Genomic DNA, 18,905 nt, shown 5'->3' on the forward strand with positions numbered 1-18,905 from the left:
TCTGATAATTCTGCTTTTATTCTTTTATGTTTTCCTTTGTATTTCTATGTCTTTATCCCTCCCTGCTGCTTTCTGAGAGAGTTCTTCAATTTGGTCTTACAACTGACTCCTTTGTTCTATATCTGATAGAGGTTCTTTATGTCTTTTCATAGCTATTATCTTGTTCATATTTTTTCACTTCATTCTTTTTTGTTTTTAATCATGTCTTGGTTTTGCTTTGGATTGTTCATACGTTCCCTCATTTTCTTAAGTAGATTTTTGGTGTTTCTTTTATATTTTTGGTCTATCTCTTTCAGCAGTTCTGCTTCAAATGCTGTACACTGTCGCCTTTAATATGCTGCTTTCTTTTTGAGGTAGCTGTACTTCTCAGTTACATGGCTATTTTGGCCTGTTCCTGTTCCTAACTGCTTTGTGGAAGGGCTGAGGGCCTAGTTTCCATCTCGCATGAATTTGAGAAGAGGGGAAGGAATGAGTCCAGGAAGTGGAACCCCAGGTACCACAGAACCTGTTTTGATAACTCCTCTTTGTTACCTGGCACCAGCTGAGGACACTAATCGGGGATGGCTTTAAGGTCTTTAGTAACAGTGCGTTTCCCTGGATTGTCCTAATGCAGGCCTGAATGTTTGGAGTGACTGTGAGGTACAGTACACTGGGTCATGCCATACCTGCTTTTTCCTGCTCCTCACCCTCTCGAGGGCTTTTGAGCTATACTATTATTATCCGTCACCCCCCCCCATATCCCCATATACGCTAAAAAATATCTAAATAAAAAGCAAGATAAGGACATTCCTTGTGAATCCCCAAACTGGATGCAAAGATTTGTAGATATTATTTGATCCTGATTTAAATTTTAAAAATTGTTTAAAAAAAGACAGAGGTAATTTATGAGATGATTGGAAATTTGAACACAAACTAGATATAAGATTAAGGAATTATTGTTAATTTTAGGAATAATGATGGCATTATAGTTAAGTTAAAGTCTTTAATTTTGGGGGGTATTTATTGAAATGTTTAAAGATTAAATGATATAATTTGTTTCAAAATAATATTAGAGACAGAGATTGCAGTGTAGATGAAATGAGGTAGGCCATGAGCTGAAAATTGCTGAAGGCTGGGAGAGGGCATATGGGGACTTATTTAACTTTTCTGTCAACTTCTGTTTATGTTTGAAATTTTTCATTTCATTAAAAAAAATTTTTTTTAAAAACCTGGATGTAGAAAATATCTTGGTATTATCTTTTATTCACAAGGGTTAATGTGGATGGAAAGCAATGAAAACATATTGGTAAGTAAATAATGACAAGAATAAACCATTATTTCAAGATATATGCTTTCTAATCCTAATGTAAAACTTGTACTCTTCCATTGCTTCAACAGCTTTTATTGAAGTCCATCTCTGTTCCCAGCATTGACCTTAGATTATACATTTATACTCATTCCATTAACAGCAAATAACAATGAATAATGCAGCTATAGTTTACTATTCTAATATGGGGAAATCTAAAATATGAACATGAGTATTTTTAAAGATATGTTATTGATTTTCTTCTCTCTTTTTATTTTTCTTATCTATGTTTTGGAAATGTCAAAATTAGTTCCTTCCTATCATCTAGAGAAGAGGTCAACACGCTTTTTCTGTAAAGGGCAAGAGAGTAAGTATTTCAGCTTTGTGGGCCAGGTGGTCTCTGTTGCTGCTACTTAGCTCTGCTGTTATTGGGAGTCACAGATAATATCTAAACAACTGATTATGTTCCATTAAAAGTTTATGTACAAAAGACAGACTGTGGACCAGATTTAGCCTGCAGGCTATAATTTGCTTATACCTGAGTTAGAGATACCTTGATATGTTAGAATACATTGTGGAGATAGAGGATACTTGGATAAATAAAAAAATTACCTGTGTTTAATAACTGAGATTTGGTTCCCTGAGAAGACAGGTACGTGAATTTTTTTTTAAGTTAGGTAATATTACCTGCATTAAACTTAGAACTTGCCCCTAATCCCATCCTCTATTCCTTGTAAACACAGAAATGGACAATTTTAAACAGAATTTTCATATGTATTCTGAGTATTTAACGATGAATTTTTGCACCTACAAATTACTATCTAGGAAAACAAAAAGATACTTTATTGATCTACAGGTATAATATATTTCCAGAACTGCTTTCCTCAGACACAGCAGGGTCTAGTCCAATATGTGTACAGCATTTTCATTATCCTTGCAAAATTGTATAGAAAGACAGTATGATATTATTATTGTTCATATTAATAGAATTATTCATAATGAGTTGTTATTAATGATGTGATGTTATAAAAAGAATCCTTAATTATTAATGGCATTGATATGGCATTATTAATTTTGATACTAAAATGAACATTTCATTATTCCAGATGCAATTATATTGTTAGACACAAGTTATTGCTAATAGATTATACTTTCTGCAGCCTTGTTTTGGCACATAGTAATTAGCTGTAGGTTTATATTGCTGAATAAAAAACTGGCATTGGGGTTTTATTTCAGGCTAGTAGAGGATCAGAGCATTGACTTAGTGGAATGGGGCAGGTAAGAAGAATCACTGACCACACTTTGTTCGTCCCATGTCCATTCTGCTCTGGATGATTTCTCAGTTATATATTTGAAAGGAAAGCATAACTGACAGTACTAGTATGTAAAGATTTGGCTGGTGAAGGGTCTTCTGTCATGTCACATTTTCTACACAGTAAATCAACACAGAAGTCTCTCTTCTGTTCAGCATTGGTTATTAAGATGTGATATTATCCTGTGATTTATATCATGTTGTCACAATGCATTTCATTTTGCCTTGTTTCAATAATACAATGAATTCTTTCATAATTTCTTTCAATTTGCCTCAGGAGTTGTAATATATTCCAGGCTTTTATTTCTTTATATTCTGCTCAGCCTTATTAATACAAGTGAAGAAAGTATATCCCTCCATAATTGCTTATAGCCCATACAGTACAATACAGCATATTACCTCATTTTAGGTAATTCTTTCATAGTGCCATGATATTCTAACACTTAAATGCTCTGCGTAGAGGCAAATAGCCTTGCCAATTACTTTATAATCTTGGTCAACTTCAACTGGTTATTCCCACACAGCACTTTAGTATTTGTCCCTTAACAACCGTCCTGCACTTTAAAAATCCTCAGCCCAACTTGAAGGGCAGTTGAGCAGAAAAGCTAATAGAAGGAATGAAATCTTCTCAGGCAAAGCCTAGAGCAGAATTTCCTAAGGCCTCTCTTGCCCTCTTCATGCCTGCATCCCCTCTTGATCTCAGCACATATAAACACAGTTACTCAGAGCTATTGTGCCTATAATGCTCTGATGCCTGGGGTTCAAGAAATCAGATGATCATTGTCTGACTTGAGACCGTTAGGACACGTTGAATTTTTGTCTGTGCACTTAGAAGAGTACTTATTTTAAGTAGTGTTTGAAGACTTGTTGCCTTTTTTTGTGTCAGTTAGTACTCACCAGAAACTTATGAGAGGAAATTACAATTGCCAAGAAATTGCAATAGATTTCTGTGTAAGTAAACCTTGAAATTCTTGCACATCTTATTCTCAAGATAAAAGTATTACTATGAAATTTGATGATTTGTTCTCAAGATTGAAATATTTCTATTGAAATTGATGATTTTAAAAATTTCCTTTAAAAATAGAAAATAAAAAGGGAAATGAAGAAAAGAAGCATTACTGTATCTTCCTCATAAAACCATGGTAACATCTGTAATATACTTGTAAAAAGTTCAGCATAAACAGTCTGAGATAATGTTTAAGCCATTCTCGAGGGGCAAACAATTATCTAACCAGAAAATCTTACACCACGGGTATTACAATTATTTAATCAGAAAGAAGACCACTGTCCAGAGGTAGTAATAAAAGTACTCTGAGTATCTTTATCTTTCATCAAGACCAGAGGCTTTGCTAATTTGTGTAGAGACTAAAGGAGAAATGGGTTTTCACTGGTGATACTGGTGGCTTATTAATTAGAATAATGGGTATTATAAATGATATTGGTAAAATTAATGTTATTCAATGTAAATGCATTCTCTGGAATATTTTAGACACTTCTTCATCCTTGTGTGGACAAACTGTCAAAGTCATGGGTCCTTGGTTATGCCTTTATGAGTGCAATGTGAGCTTCTCTTTAAGCTTTCTTATGTGCTGCCAGGTCAGAGGACTCTTGGTCCTCTGACTCTGACAAAGGGTTAGCTGAATTCTGCTACTAGAGGTGTATTGCACTTGCCTTAGGTAAAGTTTTTATGCAAGGGTTTTTCAGAGCTTCAGAGATGATGGGGATGTCAAACCTGTTGGACTGACTATATGACTATTTCTTATTAGTAAAGATCTGTGTATGTTACTATTGTTATAAACCTGGTAGCAACTTGTGGGAAGTAGCTAACCTTAACCCTTCACCTACTTCGATCTCTCTGTGGCTTTCCAGATATACTAAAAAGAACCTAACAATTTGTATGACCAAATTAGTTTAGATCAGTCCACAATCAAGTGGGAAAATAAAATACAAAATAATCTAGAATTCATTGTATCTAGGGTTCATGAGATGTTAATTTTCATCTTTTCCACTTACATTTTAGGTTGAAATGGTTCTATCCTAGAAGTCTGGTTTATACTTTTCCATTGATCCTTCCACTTAGCTGACATAATGGAGCTTTTCCTCAGCTTCAGTCCTCTTTGGTATGCTCTTGGGGCACAGCTATGCTAATGGATTCAATTGGTTGGAGGTCAGGAGTCTTGTAATTTGTGTCCTCCTGAGGGGAAAATAGAAAATCTGGCTTTATTATATAACAAAAAGGTAGAGTTATCTAATAAACAGCTTTGTTCTTGGGAAGCTGTAATTATGGTTACAGAATTATTTAAGTCCCTACATCTGTGTTTCCTATATCATGTAATCAAAAATGCATTCTTATTTTACATTACTGTTGCACTGTATTTCCCAAGTGATTTACATTCATAAATTAGCTTCTGTATGTGAGAGTTTGATGTGAAATGAGAGTAGTGACGGTCTTCCCTCACTTCCATGGGGAAGGTTAAAAAATAATATATTTTTATATCATCAGTTTTTCCCTGATTGATTCTTCATGTAGATTTCCATTTGCACAATTTCATTCACTACTAAAGTAGATAAAGTTATTTGAGTATTACATAACACCATTGCAACTACAAATGAGTAATTATAAAAGTGAAATTGTTTATTTTATTGTTAATCAATTTCTCAACCTGGTAAATAGTTTGTTTATTCCGAAAGGCCACCATCATTTTTACTGATGGTAGAGAGGGTAACTTGCCCAGAGCCACTCTGGGTCCAACCTAAGGTTAGAAGTTTTAACACTTCCTATAAACAGAAGAAAAAGTCCAAAAGCTCAATTGAACATGGTCAAAAGATATTGAATAGAAAATTGACAGAAAAGTAATTGCAGGTGATCCTTTAACATATGAAAAGGTGCTCATCCTATAACAAAACTATGTAAATTAAAACTATACTAAGTTATCATTTCTCACTTATCAGATTAAATAAAATAATAAAAGTTTTATAATATACTCTGTCGATGAGACCTTGGAGAAGCAGGCACTCGCACATTATTGGTGGGAAGATGAAATAATATAACACCTATGGGGAATTTGACAATTGCCTATGTATTACACTGTGAACTAGAAATTTTACTTCTAGGAATTTATCCTGAAGTTTCATTGCAAAAATATGAAATCTTATATACAGAGGCTATTTGTTCTGACATTATTTATAATAACAAAAGACTAGAAGCATTCCACATGCCTCTCCACAAGAAATTGATTGAGTAAACAATGATACTATATGGTGATATAGTAGTAAAAATAAGAAACAAGGAAGGTCATTACATAGTGACATGGAGTGATCTACAGGATAAATTGTTAAGGGAAATGCAAGATATAGAACAGTTTATAGTATGCTATATTTTGTGTAAGAAAATGGAAGACAAGGTAAAAAAGAGGATAAAAGGGGTAGAGACAGAAGCCAACATCTGTGAATGTACCTTGTCACATAGCTTTGATTTTGAAACTATGTAAATATTTGGTGTGAGTAAAAAAACAAAAGCAAAGGAAAAAGGAATTCCTAAAAATTGAAAGCAAACTAAAAATGAATTGAACCATATTGCTATCATAACTACACAAAGAAGATAATCACTTTAAGTGATATTAAAATAGTGTTTTATGGGCACATCCATCATAAGAAATAATCTAATGGGAATCTAAGAGGACCAGCAAAGATATGTTCAACTACATTTACTAGACTTATTGTTAATTATAACAGTGACCTTGTTATTTTGAAACAGATAGATGATGATGATAGATAGGTAGATAGGGTTAATGAAAAATTATGTTACTATCATTAGGAATCAAGCTTTCTGAGTAACAGAAAATACACAAAGTTATAAAATCAAAGAGGTTAGCTAAAAACTGTGATGAACTCCTGGCTTATTTCTATCTTTTGAAAAAGAATATAGTTTGTACCTCTGTTTAAGAAAAAGGCCTAGGAACAATGAAAAATCTATATAAAGCACCCGTAGCGGCTAGGGAGAGGAACCAGGACTCCTTGGAAAACAACTAATTCCAGGTCTTGGTCAGGCAATACGCAAACTAAGCTTATTCTAGAAAGTGAAAAAGAATTCAAAGACTAAAGGACACAAAAGCCTCTTGAAGAGTTTCCCTCTGGCCTGAGACAAAGCGAGTGTCAAGAAGGAAAAGAAAAGCATATCAAATACATTAAAATACATGAATTCGTAATGTATAAAAACATTAAAACAAAACTCATTGGTACCCATTAGTAGCACATGAATACATTATCTTAATTTTTATAAATAAAGAAAAAGAGTTAAGCATTTGACCTACCTTTCTTCTATGCACTATATTCCAAGGTAGCCTAATAGTCAATGTGGGAAAGTTCTTTGTTTTGAAAAGAATTCCAGCTAATAAATGCAGAAGAAAAGATAGGAGTGGAAAATTGTTATTTTTGATCCTTAATGAAATAATGGTGGTAGGTCTTGCTGGCCAATGAAAGCTAAATTCATTAGGTGAAAAATTAATTGGGAACTAGTTGATGGTTAAAAACCCCTTAACCCACTGCCCAATCTTGTCATCACTAAAAATGGGAAATCTAGATATTATGTGACTCATAATAGGATGTGATAGAATGCACACAGTATCACTTTTTTCTTTTCCTTTCAAATTAAACTTGAATTTATCCAGGTCTCTAAATCTCACTACAACTTTATTGGAATTAAGAGTTAGAGAGGTATTTATTAACTTTTTTTCATTATATCCCCACTAAGGAGAGCTTTGGGGCATTTTTTTCCTAATTGTCCCACCTGTAAAATGTTAATACTCTCCATATACTGTACATCTGCCTTTGCACTGTGGCCCCTTGGACATCTCCCCTGTAGACACATATCACCCCCACTGAGAACACTTGAGTTAGAGGAACAAGTTAAATGAGATCACAAGAAAGTAATCAATCAAATATTTAATGTGAAACTGTTTTTTTTTTTTCCCCAAGAAATCAATAAAATTAAAACCAAAGGGGGAAGGGCACTAATAAAAAATTACAAGACTTAAGAAACATAACATTGAAAGCAATGTATGGTTGTATAAAACCTAGCATTTTAAATAGCATTTTATAGTCACAATTCGAACAAATCAACTCTGAACAGATTTCTGTGACAATTAGGGAGATTTGAATAGGGACTTGGTATTAGATGATATTAAGAAATTATTGTCATTTTCGTGATATGGGACCATTATGTGATAGATTAGAAGAAATGTGTCCTTATTGGTAGAGATACATACTGCAGTGTTTATAGTTAAAATGATAGGATGTCTGAGATTTGCTTTAATGAACTCCAGAAAAAGAAGTAGGATGGAGTAGAAATGAAACAAAATTGGAAAATATTGATAATACTTTGAAACTAGGACGATGAGTAAATGAGGGTTCATTAAAATTTTCTATTCTTGTGTGTATATTGGAAAATTTCCATTAAAAATGTTATTAAAAATGCAGCATTTAAGCATATTATATTTTATTACATAATCCAATAAGTTGTTTAAGCTATGGGAGAATTATGCCAGCAAGAAAAATTTGGTCTACCTGATTAAAAAACAAACAACAAAAAAAAACCTTTCCACATGGTGCCGAAAAAAAATGTATAAAATCACCCATCTTGGCAACAATATTCATGGACTAATAGAATTTTGTAAGCAAAAATATGCTTGCTTGTTTTTTGGGTTTTTTTTTTCATTCATGGTCAAATGGACAAGTCCAAGTGGTGCTAGTTTTACTATTTTTGGATTCCCAAAGAGTGGCATGTCATAACTATGATTGTGTAGCCTCCTTCCTCTACATCAGTTTTCTCATTGTTTTAAATGTGGTTTTGGTGGGGAAAAATGTCAAACTGAAAAAATGGAAATTGTGATGTGTCCAAAGTTTGGCTGAAAAGTGCTGTGGCCTCAGGTCAAAATAGCTAGCCAAATGTGGCTTTCCCTTTACTATTGATAAACTAGTTGGCAGTGAAAATATTCTACTCATTTCAAACATATTGGTCTATGTATTGGATGCCAACAAAAAAGAATTTGAATATTCTTATGATAAAATTAAATAATAGTGTTGCTAATATGTATAATAGGCATAAGTTGTTCATTCAGTAAAACTTCTCAAGAGAATTGATGTTCGGCATAATATAGTTTCTCAGTAGAATTAATATTTGGCATGGGTCAGTTTAGTTTAATGCCCAGTCTTTGATCCAAAGTTAAAACAAGAATGCTGCATTTTTTTTCCTTTTGCATTCAATAACTTTTTTTTTTGTCATTTTTCTTTCAGAGGAACAGGGAATGTCATTAAAAGGAATGACCCCTTTTGGGTGTTTATTATTGTTGATGGTAGTGTTATCATTTTTCAGCAATTATTTTTAGCTATTTTTTAAATACTTTGCAGTGGAATCAATATATTAATGACAGTGTTTTCTTAAGTTGAAAGTGTGAGTATATATGCTAAGAGAGGAGGGAAATTTAACATATTTCAATATCTGGTACTAAACCAAGATTTATTTTTAAAATCTGCATATCAATAACAGATCAATAATAGAAATTTGCCCAAATGAAAAAAAATGTCAAACTCTGTCAAGTTCCATCAATATTCTATGGACTGATATTTTTTCTTTTAGGTTTACTGTCCATTTAAATTCTATATAGTGAGTATATAGTTGTGAATAGTTATTACAATAGCACTTTATCAAAATAACTTCATATTAGTTTGTAAAATATTACCATTTCTATTACTTCCACTATTATAATAAATAAATTTTGACAAAAGTAGAATTCCCAGAAAGAGGAAAAGAAAAAGAAAAATCTTTCCCCCTGGTAAAACCAAATTGCAAATTAAATAATGTATTTTTAGGCAATGATATTTATAGTAATTTGTTTCGAGGTTTTAATAAAAAATTTATCTCAAAATATGTAATCCTGATTCACTCTTGTTCAATACAAATAGTTTTTCAGCTAAGCTACAAATTTTTTAAATTGTGGAGCTGATTTATAACAGACTATAAGAAAAAAGGAGTTTTTAATAAAAAGGCAAAGTTGAAATTGCAGATAATGAATTTCACACGTTTCGCCATATTCAGCCCCTCTCTCACTGACTTTGGCTTGACTCGGGTGTGGTCTTGGTGGGCAGCTGGATGCGTTGCTGAGGCAGGTGAGCAAGGGGAGGGAGTCAGGACCTGTCTTACATGTGTGATATGCAGATTTCTTCCAATAATTAAAATATACAATTCACAGAAACATTTCTAATTAAGCAAATTTTTATTAAATGACTCATCCATTATAAATTTGGAGACAATTATTCAATATTGAAGTTAAAACTTTAGAAGTCATCAATTCTAACTCACTATGGGACACATAAATCGTTCTACAATTCAATCCAGAAATTGTTTATATATTTTCAAGATTGTGCTGATAGGTCAAAAATAAGAAAAATGAGTTCATTTAAATATTTATGAGCCATCTTGTCTCAAGTTAACCAAAACTTGAATCGTGCTCCCAAGAAGCCTCATTTTAGGTGAGATTATATATACATATACATATATACATATATATCATATATACATATAAAGTATAATATATATTATAAAATATATATAATATGTACTGTATATCATATATATATATAAAATCATGATATAAAGAATAATTAAATGTGGTAAGAGAAGTATAAAGTATTAAAAGAGTATATATGCTATCAGCCAGAACTAAAGCTGGAAATTGGAAGAAGATACGCAAAAACTTAGGCTTTCTTGGAGGAGTGAGTTTTTGACAATAAAGAGAGTGAGGATGTGAGAGGGGGGGAAAAGGTCACTTAGGCTGAGAGAGCACAGACCCTTCAAAGTATAAAAAGGCATAAAACTGAATGTATGTGACCTGATAGGGAACAGTGAGTAGTGCTGGGTGTCTGGACTATAAGCTCTATGAAAAGGTAATGTTAGAAAGATAGCTTATGGACAGACCATGAAAGATCCTAAAAGTCTTTTGAATTTTTCTTTAAGAAATGGAAGATCATTGAATAGGGGAATATGGTAACTAAATCTGTGGTTTAAATTAAGAGGCAATGAGAGGTGAGGATTGGAGCGTTAATAAGCCAGGAGGAAATCATTGAAAAGACTGCTGTCATCCTGCCAGTATGAGAAAATAGCAGCGGGCACAGAAAAGAGAAGACAGAAATGGGAGATATTGTTGAAACTGAATCAATGGGGCCTTGCAAGTGATAAGCTAAGAAAAGTGAATGAAAAAGGGAAAAGGGAAATGAGAAAAATGGCCAAGTTGTTAAATGGGATATAGAAACATAGGAGTTGGGAGAAAAGCGATGGGATCAACTGATAAAGTCTCCCTTTGAGGCCTAATGAGTTTGACTTATCGCTAGAAAATGCAGGTGGAATTCTTTCAAATGTCATTAGAAATGTGGATCTTAGGAGAGAGGGAAGGACTGAAGATGCAGGTGGAGAGTCAGTGGTGAATGGAGGGCAGTTGAGATCACGGAAATAGGAGGGAACTACCTGGACTGAAAGTCAGGAATATTGTGTTTTATACCTGGGTCTGCCAGCTGTCAGGTGGGATCTGGGCAGGTCACCCTCCCTCTGGGCCCCATCATTATACATCTATGAAATGGTCTTGTCCACTTCCCAGTAAGGTTATGGTAGCAATCACATAGGTTGGTGAAGTACAAAGCACAATACAGACTATAGTTCAGAGATCCCAAAATTTTAAATATTTGCCAGCCACTTATCAATTTAATATTTTCATTCAGAATTATGGACAAATGAATATCTTTTTTTTTCTTTTTTACTTTTCAGTTACATTTACGCCCCTTGAACAAATTTCTCTCCATATACGTATGATGTCTGTATTGTGATTTGTAACCTACAGGACATTATATTGAAAACCAGAGGAAGGGTGATGTGAGATCCAGACTAAAGCACGGGGAAGCCTTGGCTCTCAGGAAGCTTTCAGGTTAGCTGGAGCGAGAGCACAGGCACAGGAAGCATGTTAAGAACCAGGCCGGGCAGAACAACTGACAGCAGGTAACAGTCAGGTCACTGTGACTTTTAAATGAAAAAAAAAAAGACAAGGAATTATGTTCAGTTCAAATTGTAAAAGGGGGTGTGAGGCATGGATTCTTAGAGAGAAGTAAAGAAGGTGCTCCAGGCATCTATGAAGGTCTATCTATTCAAGTAGTAGCCATGCTAATGAGGACCGCTGTTGTCTATAGTCGCTACTGTTTGCAGAGAAGTCACTTGAGGAGCTCTGGCCCTTCAACTGGGGGTTCTGACTCAGGAGGTCTAGGATGGAAACTCAGGCAATGTATATATTTTTAACTCTTCCACGTGATTTTGATGTGTCTTGGCCCCTGGCTGGACAACTCTATGGAAGTGATTCGCAAAGTGGTTTGTATGCTGAAATGACTTGGGGATTTAAAAATTCTAAGATCCAGGCCATATCTGAGACCAGCTAAATCACAATAGCTGAAGGCAAGGCAAGGAGACACAGTCATCAATGTTTTTCAAGCTCCCCTGGTGATTCTAACGTGCAGACAAATTTGGAAACCAGTGCAGTTTTCTCTATCCCTTAATCCACTCCCCAGAAGAAGGAGAAACTCTTACACAAGTAAATAAAAAAAACGAACTCCCAAAACCCATCCACATATGCTAATGTGCTAAACAAAGGAGTTTCTATTGGGAAATGGGCAAGCATTCCTCTATCCCCTCCTTCCTTACTGGCATCTCAGTATCTTGGCTCCAACTCTTAAAAAAATAATTTTGTGTTGCTCTCCCTTCACTTCTCCCATATAGCTAGTGCTACAGAAGTGGCCTGGCTCATCCCACAAGGGAATCGTTCCTCTATTTCCTGTAGAAGAACAATTAGAAAAACAATGGCAGACAAGGGGAAGTAGCTATGAAATAGGACCAAAGGCGTAGATGATCTTTACTGTGTGTGATGTATTGTTTATTAAGTTCAACAACAGGTAGTATAAGCAGGTGGCCAGATATAAAGATGCCAAATTCTAGCTACTTTCAGATAGGACTTAACCACTAATTTCATACTCAGGTCTTTTTTAGGGAAGTTACACTGCTCCGTATCATGTTATAATGAGGGATACATGTCATTATACATTTGTCCAAATCCATAGAATATACAACACCAAGAGTGAACTCTAACGTAAACTATGGGCCTTGGTGATAGGGAAATGTCAATGTAGGCTTATTGATTGAACAAATGCACACTCTGATGGAGGACGTTGATGTGTAGGAACAGGGAGGATATTGGAAATCTCTGTGCCGTCTGTTCAATTTTGCTGTGAACTGAAAACTGCTCTAAAAAATAAAGTCTGCTAAAAAAAAAAAAAAAAAAAAAACAAAGCTAGTGGCCTCTTTCATGCTGGTATGCCTAGAGTTCCTTGGCTGCCACTGGCACAGGGAGGTCATATTGTCAAGAGAAGTAAAGAAAACTAATGTTAATTGATGTTCAGGGAGTGGGGCAGTCCAAGAAAGCAGAGCGTCAGGGAACACTGGCTGCTGGAACAGGCAGAGATTCAAATGGTTATATTTATTGAGCAGTCACCTTTGAGCAGGTCCCTGAGGGTGGAGGTGATGGCAGGAGGGGGAGTGCTTTAGAAGCAGTGATCTTTGTCAAAATAGGCCTAGGAAGCAGAGTCATTGTGCAGGGCTAGAGAAGATGGATATTTAGTCATATTCTGTTGAATGTCATTAACTCCAAGGAGAAAGAATGAATTGTGAAAATAACCAGGCAGGCCAAACAAGTCACTTATAAAGGAAGAAAAGTCATACCTACACTAAGCCTGCTCATAACATTAGATGAAAAAAGACAATAGAGTAATATCTTCAGAGTTTAAGGTATAAAAGTTTGTATACAAATGATCTATATCCAGTGAAGTTGTCATTCATGTATGAAGGTGATAGAAATATATTGTCAATGAAATGACATGCTATTCATTTGGGTGGGGAGTAATTATGAGTATAGAGAATCAGAATACTATAAATAATTAAAATATCAATTTTATAAATACGTATCAAATTTTCGGTCCCACAGGCACTACACGCAGCCATTCTCCTTAGAGGTCTTACTACCTCCCTGTCATGTACAGTCTTATATTGCTAGAACAGAGCCAAAGTCCCAAACTTTCCCCCTCTTTGTTTTTAGTCAGAGGAGGTGTCTCCCTCTCTAAGTCTTCTTCAGGGTAAGGTTGCCAGTTCAACAACAACAAAAGTTATAAGATGCTCAGGTATACTTGAATTTCAAATAAATAACATAATTTTAAATTTAAGTATATCCCATGCTATATTTGGGATATACTAAAAATTATTTGTTGTTTATTTGATATTCAAATTTAACTGAGTTTCCTGCATTTTATCTGGACACCCTATTTCAATAGAAGTCTCTCTTTCTCTGTTCCAACCCTACTGTCTCTCCAGGATGCTTAGCAAAACGGACTTAAGCTTCGGCGCTAAAAGTGAACTAGGGAGGAAGTAGTTGGCAGGCAAATTCTGCTTTCACTGAACCCTGAAGTAGTAAGCACAGAGCTCTGTTTCGTGGCTAATAGGGGAAGAAAAAAGGGGAAAACCCCAGGTGAAAACTTAAATTAATAGCTCAAAAGAGATATTTTCTCATAACCTTGACTTTCTTATTGTGGGAAATGTCTAGGTAAGAAATATAATGCTTGGGGAGAGAAAGTCCTCCAAATTTTGTCCTTCAATGAATACCAAGGCTTTTTAATAACAGGTAATGGTGGCGCATAACTTGAATAAAATATTTTTTTGCCAATTATGAAGTAAATTATTCACAGTCTCTGTGTTTGGTGCTGACTTGATCCATGTTTCTCACTTCTCATCACCAGCTTTCAGTGCGAAATAAACCAGATGCTCTTTTAAAAACATATTCCTAAAAATCTATGATTTTAAAAAGGCAATAGAATTTTCTTTTTTGGAATAGCACTGGAAGGAAATGGAGTTTATTTTTTAAAGAGGCAAATAAGTGAGAGAATTTCAGATTGATTTTCACTAATGACTATTGCCAGCAGAGTGTAGTCGGAGACCTTGGAGGGATTCCGCAGCCATTGCTTAAAATGTCACCGCCACAATAACACCCCAAGCCCCTGATCTCTGTCTTGTGAATGCAGATGTTGTTCATGAGGGATTTTAGAGTTTAGTATGTCATTTTCACATAACAAATAATCCAAAGCACTTGTCTCTGTCTCCTACCAGTAGGCAAATAACATATCTTTCACAGGTAAGCACAAAGCAGTTATTACCTGACTCCCTGATTTGTTTCAGCTACCAAGTTTCTCCCATGTGGCAAGACTGTCTTTGAGTCAGCAAGTGACTTCAGGTGTGTATGTCTTTTAGTTGAACTTTCCTTTATCTGGGATTCTGTTCTTTCCCCAGACTCACTCGTCGGCAATAATTGAGACCACTCTCTACCAAGTTGCTTAAATCAGGTAATCTGAGAGTCATTCTTGATTCTTCTCTTTGCCACACCTCTCACATCCAACCCTTGAACAAGTCCTATCAATTCTGTCTCCAAAATATATATTTGATCATCTCTGCTGCCGTATTTCAGACCTGGACTACAACAATAACCACCTAAAAGGGCTCTCTGCTTTCTTTCTCGTTCCTCTTGTATCCATTTTCCATACAGTAGCCAGAATGAGAGTTTTAGCAATGTAAATCAGATTATGTTATCTCCTTGCATAAAACCTTTCTAGGGCTTCCCTTGCTTTTAGACTAAAACCCAAACCCCTGCAAATCCTGTCTCATCTGACATCTGAGTACCTCTCCAGCTTGAGCTCATGCACACTATTCCCCAGTCACATTAGTCTTTCTTATCTTCAAATACAGCAAGCCCTCTTCTACATCAGAAACTTTGCACTTGCCACTTTCTCTGCCTAGAACGTGTGTCCCAGCGTTTTCACTGATTGCTTCTCCTCTAAGAGGCATTCCAGACCAGCTATACTAAATTTGGTTCCCACTTTACTCCCTTTTGGTAACCGTCCCCCATCACTTTTTTGTTTCCCTTGTAGCCCTCAGTAACAATCTGTAATCTACTTGTTAAATTTTTTCTCTGTCTTATTCATCACTGTATTCCCAACATAGTGTGTGTCACAAAATATGTGATGAGTAAATATTTACTAAATTTATAAACTCCTTAATGCTTAGTGTATTGTCCTGCAAACTATGAACGCACAGGACAGGCAGCACAGTGACGGAAATGATATCAACAAGGTCATCCACATCCAGGAGAATAGGCTTCCCCACCTGATTCCAATAGATGTGATATTACTAAATGTGGGGCTCCAAGAGATATGGGGATATATGTATACGTATAGCTGATTCACTTTGTTATAAAGCAGAACCTAACACACCATTGTAAAGCAATTATACTCCAATAAAGATGTTAAAAAATAAATAAATAAAGAGTAGTGAAAACAAACAAAAAAAAACTAAACTAAATTAGTAAATAAATTCTTATGAAAAATTAAAAAAAAACAACTCTAGAATTTATAGTTATTTTTTCTTTGGGTCCATGGCTAAGCAACCTTGTGTTTTCTGTCAAGAGAAAAAGCTGGCAGCTGTCAACATAATCAGCATATTCAACATATCAGCAGAGTTGCATAGGAAAGTTCTCCAAAGACCTTACCTATGACTGGAACTGCAGTTCTCATTTTGGATTTAGCAGCAATCTGAATTGTATCTCATAAACTTCTTGATTCCTAGAGGCATTTTTATAGGGTGTTTTGGTCACAAACTTAAACTTGTGCAATTTTGTAGATTTATGTGTAGTAAGCTTCTAATTGGAGTATTGATTTTTAAATCTCTATAACTATTTATTTTAGATGCAATGAAGCATTATCATAAATAATTGAAACTCAGATAACAATGTCTAATTACAAAGAACATCTTATGATCTGAGATAGTTTTTATTGCATTTACCATCCAGTAGCCCACAAAATATAGCAGTTCAGTTAGCTGCTGCTCCTATAGAATAAAAGATTAAAATAAAATAAAAGTCTACAAGTGCTTTTGATTTCAGTTATACCTGCAGATTATTTTTTAATTTGTACATATTTAATAAGTAAAAATCATAAATAATATATGTATAGTATTTTCTATGGTAGCTTTTCTTTCTCATCCATCCAGGCTTTTAATAAACACTTACCGAGCCACTGTCGTGTCCCGGGCTCTAGACTAGATGTGGGAGTCCCAACAGTAAATAAGGTAGATGGTATCTGGTTCCTCTTGGAGTTTACATTCTAGTATGGCAGACACATAGTGCTACATGACCTTATGCAATTTGTTTAATCTATGAGATGGGAGGCTATAGTATATATAGTGTGGGGAAAAGGTAAGATTGTAAGTGAAGACTTCTTGGAAGAAATAGGACCTATTGAGGCAGAGTGTGGGAGAAATGATTCCAGGTAGAGGGAAGAGCACGTACAGAGGCTCAGAGGCAAAAGAGAGCATGGCTAGAGGAAGGTGCAGAGATATATTCAAAGGGTCCAGATGATACAAGGTCTTATGAGTCTAATTAAAGATTCTGGACTTATTATAAAGACAATGGGATTGAATTGGGAATAATGTGATCAGATTTATGTTTTAGAAGGTCTTCTCTGGATGCATTGTGGAAACTGGATGAGAGGGAGAGAAGACACTAGGTGAGGAAATTGCCAAAAATAAAACCACTTTTTAGTCAAAAATATAATGGGGTAAATTAAAATTAAAAATAAAATGCAATGACAACTCCACACAGATGGTAAGGTTCACAGAGCCAAACTTGGATTAAAATGCATAAAATATATAAAATGTGATCTAATCAAATGCAAGATATATGCTAAATTCATGTTCTACTGAAATTTAAGCTTCTCAAAGAAGGAAATAGAAAAGTAGAGCAAGTGAAGCCACATTAGCACAATTACTCGGTGCATTCCATGTAGTCATATGAAGTACATTTTCCTTTAATAGGAAAACCCAAATGGTCACTGTGGCTGAGCCCCCAAACCCAGGAATGTAATGGCATGTATCTATGGCATTTCTCAACCAACACCTTTGCAGTATTAACTCCTTATCCCACCTGATATATAAAGCCCATTATAATCCTAGTGTTCTATAGAGAATCCAGGGTAAAATTATTTGATCTCAGACAATTATTTAAGGGTGATATATAATGAGATGCTTTTTGTTCTTTTTCTGAAAAATGTCACCGATCATGCACAACGTCACCTTGAACACCAATGACATGGTGTTTAGATGTCCTGGTTTAAAATATAGATAATTTATTATTTCCTTAAAAATTTTACAACTGCATACCCCAGCAATGTTAAAAGACAGCCGTTTTGACTTGTTCCTCTTACCACTTTATGCAACTTTCTCTAAAGAACGGCGAAATACTTCAAATACACCTTCAAACCTGCAGATAGGGCAAGCTTCTAACAGTATGAATTGAAATAAATTGTTAAGTGCATGTTCAGTTCCAGATTTTGAAGCAAAAATAACTTTGAACATTTTGGGGCTAGAATTAACAAATATTATAGAATTTCCTTCCCACATTTGAAATTTTAATTTCATAGTATTTTCAGTCCTCTGGGCTGAAACGAGGACCAGATAATATTTTAGCAAAAAAGGTGTTTTGTTTTCACGCTTTCATCATGCAAAAATAACCCAACTAATTTAGTTCTAACTTTCAAAAAATATTCAGTTTCATACAGAAATCAACTATGTAGTTCTCAGGCCAAAACGAATATTTATCAGAAAACTCTGAAGCAAAGATTTTTATAAAAATATACTCTTCCATAAAGCTTTATTTTCAGTCATTTTTGACATGATGTAAATGAATTACTGTATTATTGCCTACTAGTTGTCTCATCCTTGATCTGCCAGGATTTTGTAAGACTTTTTTGTATAAATTTTGATCATTTTAAATAAAAAAACCTGGGGCCAAGCTTGAATATTGTATATGTTACAATAATTATGAAAATAGTAGCAGTTGACATAGATGTGGTGATCCCAAAATGCCAGAGACTGGGCTAAACGCTATATACACATCATCTCTTAATTGTGCCACAATCTTAGGAGGGAAGTATAATTGTTATCCCCAATTTATAGGTAAAGAAACTAATTCTAAAATGGATTAAATAATTTGCACTGAACTACTGTGTTGGTGTGTGATAGAGCCAAGATTTCCCTATACCCTGCCTTTTTGACTCCAGGCTCACTCAAAAGTGGTACCACCTTCAGAAACAGCCTCTGGCATAGCACTAGTCAAAACAGAGTGA

At 34.8% G+C, this 18,905-nt stretch overlaps 1 long non-coding RNA gene across 1 annotated transcript in view; it reads left to right on the forward strand.

The window, feature by feature from the left end:
• Positions 1-18,905, forward strand: part of LOC114896004 — a 109,358-nt gene that overhangs the window by 66,815 nt on the left and 23,638 nt on the right. Inside the window, exon 2 of the long non-coding RNA XR_003793703.1 lies at positions 1,596-1,652. This is a non-coding gene — a long non-coding RNA (uncharacterized LOC114896004). The remainder of the gene's footprint in view (positions 1-1,595; positions 1,653-18,905) is intronic.

Source organism: Monodon monoceros, unplaced genomic scaffold, assembly GCF_005190385.1.
Source record: "Monodon monoceros isolate NGI ecotype Baffin Bay Population unplaced genomic scaffold, NGI_Narwhal_1 Super_Scaffold_15, whole genome shotgun sequence".
Classification (NCBI taxonomy): domain Eukaryota; kingdom Metazoa; phylum Chordata; class Mammalia; order Artiodactyla; family Monodontidae; genus Monodon; species Monodon monoceros.